Source organism: Prionailurus viverrinus, unplaced genomic scaffold, assembly GCF_022837055.1.
Source record: "Prionailurus viverrinus isolate Anna unplaced genomic scaffold, UM_Priviv_1.0 scaffold_94, whole genome shotgun sequence".
In the NCBI taxonomy this organism is placed as follows: Eukaryota; Metazoa; Chordata; class Mammalia; order Carnivora; family Felidae; genus Prionailurus; species Prionailurus viverrinus.
The window spans coordinates 52,802-60,344 of NW_025927656.1; positions in this window are offsets into that span (position 1 = coordinate 52,802).

Below are 7,543 nucleotides of genomic sequence, written 5' to 3' on the forward strand. Positions count from 1 at the left end.
TGGGGGACAGTTTGTGCCCTTACCTTGGTCTCTGGTTCTAGCAGGACTCGGAAAATGGGTCCCAGCTCATTCTTCTAGGAGTTCCCAAGACGAGCATTTCATGTATTCATGTCCTAACGGAATTCAGCTCCTGTTCTTCTGAATTTCTGTCAGGGTTTCTTCCCGGAAACAAGCCTGAATCTGGAACAAACCATCGACTGCATCGATGAGGTGATGTCGTGGGACTCCGCAATCCACAAGACCTTTAGTAAAATATGTCTTGTTCAAATACTGTCCAGGAAGGGCAGGAATGAAACACGGGAACAGCCCAGAAAATGCAAGGGTCTGTGCAGCTCAGCAACCAGCTTGCCCAGGGAAGCCACCCAGCGCCCATTCCTCAGCACTCAGTACAATAAGACAAATTCTCTCTGGCGACTCAGGAGATGCCAAGTTGCTACAAAGCTCCCAAGATCTCCCCTGGGGCGGGCGGCAAAACCTGCTGGAAATGCAGCTCTGCTCTCTGTACTCAGGCAGCTGAAGAGGCTCTGAGTACTCTGGGAGCAATCAAAGCCCTTCCTTCTCTCAGGTGCCCTGGGTCAGAAAAGCCGATGGTACACCTTCTGCTGGCCATCACTGCCTGGGCAGAGGAACCTGCCTCTCCGGGTCTGTGGTGCTCGAGCTCTCTCTGTTGGCCATCATGGGAATTTTTGAAATGTGCAAGGCCCTGGTCACTCAGCTGAGACACTGAAGGTGCCTGGGCAACTAAACCTGTTGTCCACATTGGGAAAGGTTTTAATGACAGGGCCTGGGACACAAAGAAATATTTTCCTCCTCCTTTCTTGTGAGTGAAGAAAGAAACCGAATTTATTAACGTAATGACATCATTTGTAATGGTTTAAGCAATGTTCACAGAAAAATAGACCGCCAATTTACACTTGCTGAGCAAGTGGTAATTGCGTTTACCACCAAAATACTTAGGTTAGATAAAGAATGAACCCCTTTGAGAGAGATACCGGCAGCAGCTATGGAATGAATGAGTCCTAGGGATACAAGGGACAGCCAATGTAATGGAGTCAATCCTGTAATAATACTGTTGCATGCTTTCACAGGATAGCTACACTTGTGCTTAAGTACAATATAATTCATAGACATATGGAATGACTACAATGTATGCCTAAAACTCATACAACAAATGTGTGAACAATATCTCAATTAAAAATAGACATCCTTTACACTATCTTTAATTTCTCCTTCTTTGCCAATAAACTATCATTCCTGGGGCGCTTGGGTGGCTTCGTCGGTTAAGCGTCCAACTTTGACACAAGACGTGATCTTGCAGTCCATGAGTTTGAGCCCCGCGTCAGGCTCTTTCCTGAGAGCTTAGAGCCTTGAGCCTGCCTCAGATTCAGTATCTCCCACTCTCTCCCCCCTCCCCAGCTTGGGCTCTCTCAAAAAAAGAAAAAAGAAACATTAAAAATGAAAATAATTCCTAATTTGGAATCTGTGAAATTCCATTTATACCAGATTCTCTAACATCACCATCTTGATGTGGGGAGCTTATCTGAAAAGTCACTAATAATATCTTTGATGACATATGTGACAAGGTCAGAATGAAACTTGCAGGGAGCTATGAATCAGTTGTGAATTTACAGTATGTATCCTTGGCTAATATTTCCAATGAAATGTGCTTTAGGGACACGGATGGATGAAATAATGTCCACCAGTCATAGGGGTAAATATCCTATAGGACCATTATGCCTTCAATTACTAATTGCCATCTCTTCAGAATTAAAAGAAAGCTTGGACAAGAAAATGTCTTTGAATTTCATGTAAGAGAAGACTAGAGTGTTTTATAGTGTTCACCTACCTTCTGGAATCCTCAGATTAGTTGTGGACAGGAGGATAGCAACCCACGATTGGGATGCACATCGCTGGTCCCAGAGGGAGGATATGGACCTTATTGTCAATTTTTTTTTAATCAATATCAGCAGTCCACCTATGCCAGGTACAGACTTCCGGACCTGGGGACAACATGATGCCTGGGTTCAGAACTTGAGGAAGGCCAGCTGGTGGGGGAGGGGGGAAATCCAACAGGGCCTGGGGCAGTGAGAGAGATGGCCCCAGGACACCTCCCCACAGGGCAGACTTGGAGTATACCTGCCAAAGAGCAGCACAATCTCCCTCAAGACATCCCTCTCCATGACAGATCATGAGGCTGAGCCTCACAATTCCAGAAGAAATGAGGGATACCCATCTGTTCAATTCCAATGGCTTCTGCAGAGCTTGAACCCAGGGATGTTGGAGTCTTGGGGTCATGGAACTCTGGTGACCATGATACAAGCCCTTTTTTCCCCAGCACTCAGAGCCACCTCATACATCCCCTCTCCCCTGATGCATCTAACGCCATCCACATACCTCGAGCAGGTGTCTACCTTCCTCTTTGTCACTGTTTCTCTATAACCACATCTCTCTATGTTTCTTCCTTTCAGTCTTTAGAAGTGGTGTAACATACGGTGCTAACCTTTATTCTTATACACATAAATATCCAATTTTCCCAGCACCAGTTATTCAAGAGACTATCACTACGTCATTTCCAAAGCACGACTGCAGCTGCACGAGAGGATTCCTGAGGCATATCCGAAGTGTCCCCCATACATTTGTCTGGAATTGGAACCCAAAGACTTATCCTGACTGACATCCTCCCTGGGGGCACCACTCAGCCCCTCAGGGAGACAATGGCACTCTTGTGGAATCAGTGCTTGGAGCCTCCTGGGACCTAACACTACCCGAAACCGTAACCCAAACCATATCCCTCAATCTACACTTAACCCTATCTCTAACCCTAACGCTGTACTTCTCCTGAAACTTCGCATGGCCCTCAATCAGCCTTCTAGGAAGATCATGAAACTGGAGTCGCTTCAGCCCTGGTGACTTCCCAGGACAGAACCCTAACCCTAGCTAAGGCTCTCTCCCCATGTGGAATAAATTTCAAGTCTGACAACAGCACACACATGAGATCGACAATCAGTGCAAAAATACTCGGCATGGAACATGGAAATTCACCATGTCATTTGCAAAGCGCGACTGCAGCTGCATGAGGATTCCTGAGGCCTACGTGTAGGGTGGCCAAAACATTTTTCTGGCCTTGGAACCCAAAGCCTAATGCTGACCGGCACCCTCCTTTGTGTAGTGCGCTCAACCCTTCAGGGAGACAACTGTGGGTTCAGTGCCTGGAGTCTCCTGGGACCTAACACAAACCCTATCCATGACCCAAACCATAACCCTCACCCTACACCTAACCCTATCTAGCACACTAACTCTATAGTGGACTCACAGCCACACATTTTCCCTCACTTCATCTTCCATGGAGTTAACAACACTGGTGTCGCTTCAGCCCTGGCAACTTCGCTGGACCCAATCCTAAACCCAGCTACGCTTCTCTTCCCATGGGGTCCCAATTCCAAAGTCTGACAATGCCACGCAGACGGGTTCAAGAATCGGTGCAGAAATACTCGGTATGGAGCGTGTAACATCACCATGTCGTTTCCAAAGCGCGACTGCATCTGCACAAGAGGATTCCTGAGGCCTACCCGAAGGATGGCCCATACATTCATCTGGCCTTGGAACCCAAAGACTAATCCTGACCAGCACCCTCCCTCATGTCCCTCACTCAGCCCTTTGGGGAGACGAAGGCTCTGCTGTGGTGTCAGTGCCTGGAGCCTCCTGGGACCTAACACTAACCCTAAACATAACCCTAATTGTAACACTCACCCTACACTTAACCCATTCTCTAACACTAACCATACACTTGATGCGCACCCTCCCGTGTGCCCTCATTTCAGCCCTTGAGGGAGATCACAAAACTGGAGTCGCTTGAGCCGGGTCTATTTCACTGGACCGAATCCTAACCCTAGCTAAGAATCTGTCACCATGGGGACCCAATTCAAAAGTCTGACAACAGCCCGCTCAAGGGTTCAAATATCGGTGCAGAAATATTCGGCATGGAACGTGGAACATCAGTATGTCATTTTCTAAGGGTGACTGCAGCTGCAAGAGAGGTTTACTGAGGCCTACCCGAAGGGTGGCCCATATATATGTGTGGCCTAGAATCCAAAGGCTAAGCATGACCGGCACCCTCCCTTGTGTCTTCCACTCAGCCCTTTGGGGAAACATCTGCACTACCTTGGGTTCAGTGTCTAGAGGCTCCTGAGACCTAAACCTAACAGAAACTCTAACCAGAACCCTCAGGCGAACCCAAACCCTATACGAACTCTAAGCATACACTTGAAGCGCACCGTCACATGGGCCCTCACTTAAGCCCTCCAGGAAGGTCACGAGACTGGTCTCGTCAACACTGGCGATGTCCCTGGATCGAACCCTAACCCTAGCTACGGCTCTCTCCCCATGGGTACCCAATATCAAAGTCTGACAACCCCACGTGCCTGGGGTCCTGAAGCAGTGCAAGATCACCTGGCATATAACCTGGAACATCACTATGTTGTTTCCAAGCGCCACTGTAGCTGCCCCTGAGAATTCCTGAGGCCTACCCGACCAGTGGCCCATACAGTTGTCTGGCCTTTGAAACCAAAAATTAATCCTGACAAGCACTATCCACTGTGCCCTCACTCAGCCCTTCAGGGAGAGAACTGCAGTGCTGTGGGGTCAGCGCTTGGATCTCCCTGGGAACTAACCCTAACCCTAACACTAGCCACGATTTCAACAGATCCCTAACCCTATCTCAATTCAAAGCCTACTCATGACCTGCACCTTCGCATGGGCCCTCAATACAACCCTCTATGGAGATCACAAGACTGGATTCACGTTGGCACTGGTGATGTCACTCAATCGAACCCCAAATTTAGCTAAGGTCTCTCCCCATGGGGACCCAATACCAAAGTCTGAAAACGCCACGTGTCTGGGTGCATGAAGCGGTACAGAATCCCTCGGCAAAAAACCTGGAACATCACCATGTCCTTTCAAAGGCCTGGCTGCAGCTGCCCAAGGGGATTCCTGAGGCCTCCCTGAAGGGTGACCGATACATTTGTCTGGCCTTGGAACTCAAAGACTAATCCTGACCGGCATCCTCCCTTGTGTACTCCACTCAGCCCTCCGGGGAGACAGTTGCTCTGATGTGGGGTCAGTCCTGGAGTCTCCTGGGACACACCCTAACCCTAACCATAATCCTAACCCTAGCCCTCAACCTACTCCTAACCCTATCTATCACACTAACTCTACAGCAGGCCCACAGCTGTGCATGTGCCGTCACCTCAGTCCTCCATGGAATTCATGATACTGGTGTCGCCTCAGCCCTGTCGATGTCCCTGGTCCGAACCCTAACCGTAGCTATGGCTCTCTCCCCATAGGACCCAACTCCAAAGTCTGACTACAACACGCACACGGGTTCGAAAATAGGTGCAGAAACACTTGGCATGGAACCTGAAACATCACCATGTGATTTCCAAAGCACGAGTGTGTCTACAAGAGAGTATTTCTGAGGCCTACCTGAAGAACGTCCCATACATTTGTCTGGTCTTGGAACCCAAAGACTAATCCTGACTGGTACCCTCCCTTGTATACTCCACTCAGCCCTTCGTGGAGACACGTGCACTGTTGGGGTTTCAGTGGCTGGAGCATCCTGGGTCCTAAGTCTAACCCTAACCTTAACCCTAACCATAACCCTCAACCTACACCTAACCCTGTCTCATTAAAAAGGACACATCAGAATCAGAGGGCTCCCAGAAGATGAAGAGAGAGACAAAGGGGTAGAAGTGTTAAGTCAGCAAATCATAGCGGATATATATATTTTTTTTACCTAGGAAAAGGCACAGACATTAATGTCCAGGAAGCACAGAGGACTCTCATAAGATTCCACAAAAATCCACCAGTAAAAGGAATATCATATTCAAATTCACAAAATACTCAGGCAAGGAAAGAATCATGAATGCAGCAAGGGAAAAAAGTCCTTGACCAACAAGGGAAGACAACAAAGATCAGGTTTGCAGCAGACCTACCCACAGAGGCTTGGCAGGCCAGAAAGGAGTGGCAAGATATACTCAATGTGCTGAATCAGAAAACTATGCAGCCAAGAGTTCCTTATCCAGCAAATCTGTCATTCAAAATAGAAGGACAGATTAAAAGTTTCCCAGACAAATAAAACTTAAAGGAGTTCGTGACCACTAAGCAATTCCTCAAGGAATATTCAGGGGGGCTCCCTGAGGGGAGAAAAGATAAAAATAAAAATAAAAAAACACCAAAAGTACCAAAGACTGGATAGCACAAACAAATACCACAAAATCCAGCGCTACAAGACACATAATGGCAATAATCTCATATCTGTGAGTACTCACTCTAAACGTCAATGGCATAGATGCTCCAATCAAAAGACACAAGGTAACAGGGTGGGGAAAAAGCAAGGTCTATCTATATGCTGTTTACAAGAGACCCATATTATACCTAAACACACCTTCAGATTGAAAGTAAGGGGCTGCAGAACCTTGTATCATGTTAATGATAGCCAAAGAAAGACAGAGTAGCCTTACTCATATCAGACAATCTAGACTTCAAAATAAAGACTGTAACAAGAGATGAATAAGTGTGTTGTATCTTAATTGAGGGGGTCTACCCACCAAGAAGAATTAACAATTGTAAACATTTATGCTCCCAATGTGAGAGCACCCAAAGATATAAATCAATTAGTCACAAATATAAAGAAGCTCATTGATAATAAAACCATAATAGTATGGGACTTCAACACCCCATTATGACAACAGAAAGATCATTTAAACAGAAAATCAACAAACAAACAATGGATTTGAGTGAGACACTGGACCAGATGGATTTAGCAGTTATATTCAGAACATTTCATCCTAAAGCAGCAGAATGTACATTCTTCTCCAGGACACATGGAACGTCTGCAGAATAGATATCATACTGGAAAACAAATCAGCCCTCAACAAGTACAAAAAGTTCGAGATCATACCGTGCATATTATCAGACCACAATGCTATAAAACTCAAATTCAACCACAAGAAACAATTTGGAAAGATAACAAACACTTGGAGACTAAAGAACATACTACTATAGAATGAATGGTGCAATACAAGCTGGTGCAGCCACTCTGTAAACAGTATGGAGTTTCCTCAAAAAACTAAAAACAAAACTACCCTACGACCCAACAATTGCACTGCTAGGCATTTATTGAAGGGATACAGGTGTGCTGTTTTGAAGGGACACATGCACCACCCCCATGATTATAGCAGCACTGTCAACAATAGCCAATGTATGGAAAGAGCCCAAATGTCCACCAATGGAAGAATGGATAAAGAAGTGATATATATATATATATATATATATATATATATATATATACACACACACACACACACACACACACACATATATACACACACACACACACACATATATTGATATGTATAGGTGATATATATATATATCACATATATATGAGTGATATATATGTATATGTGTGTGTGTGTATATATATATATATATATATATATATATATATATATATATATATGACTGAAATCTTGCCATTTGTAAC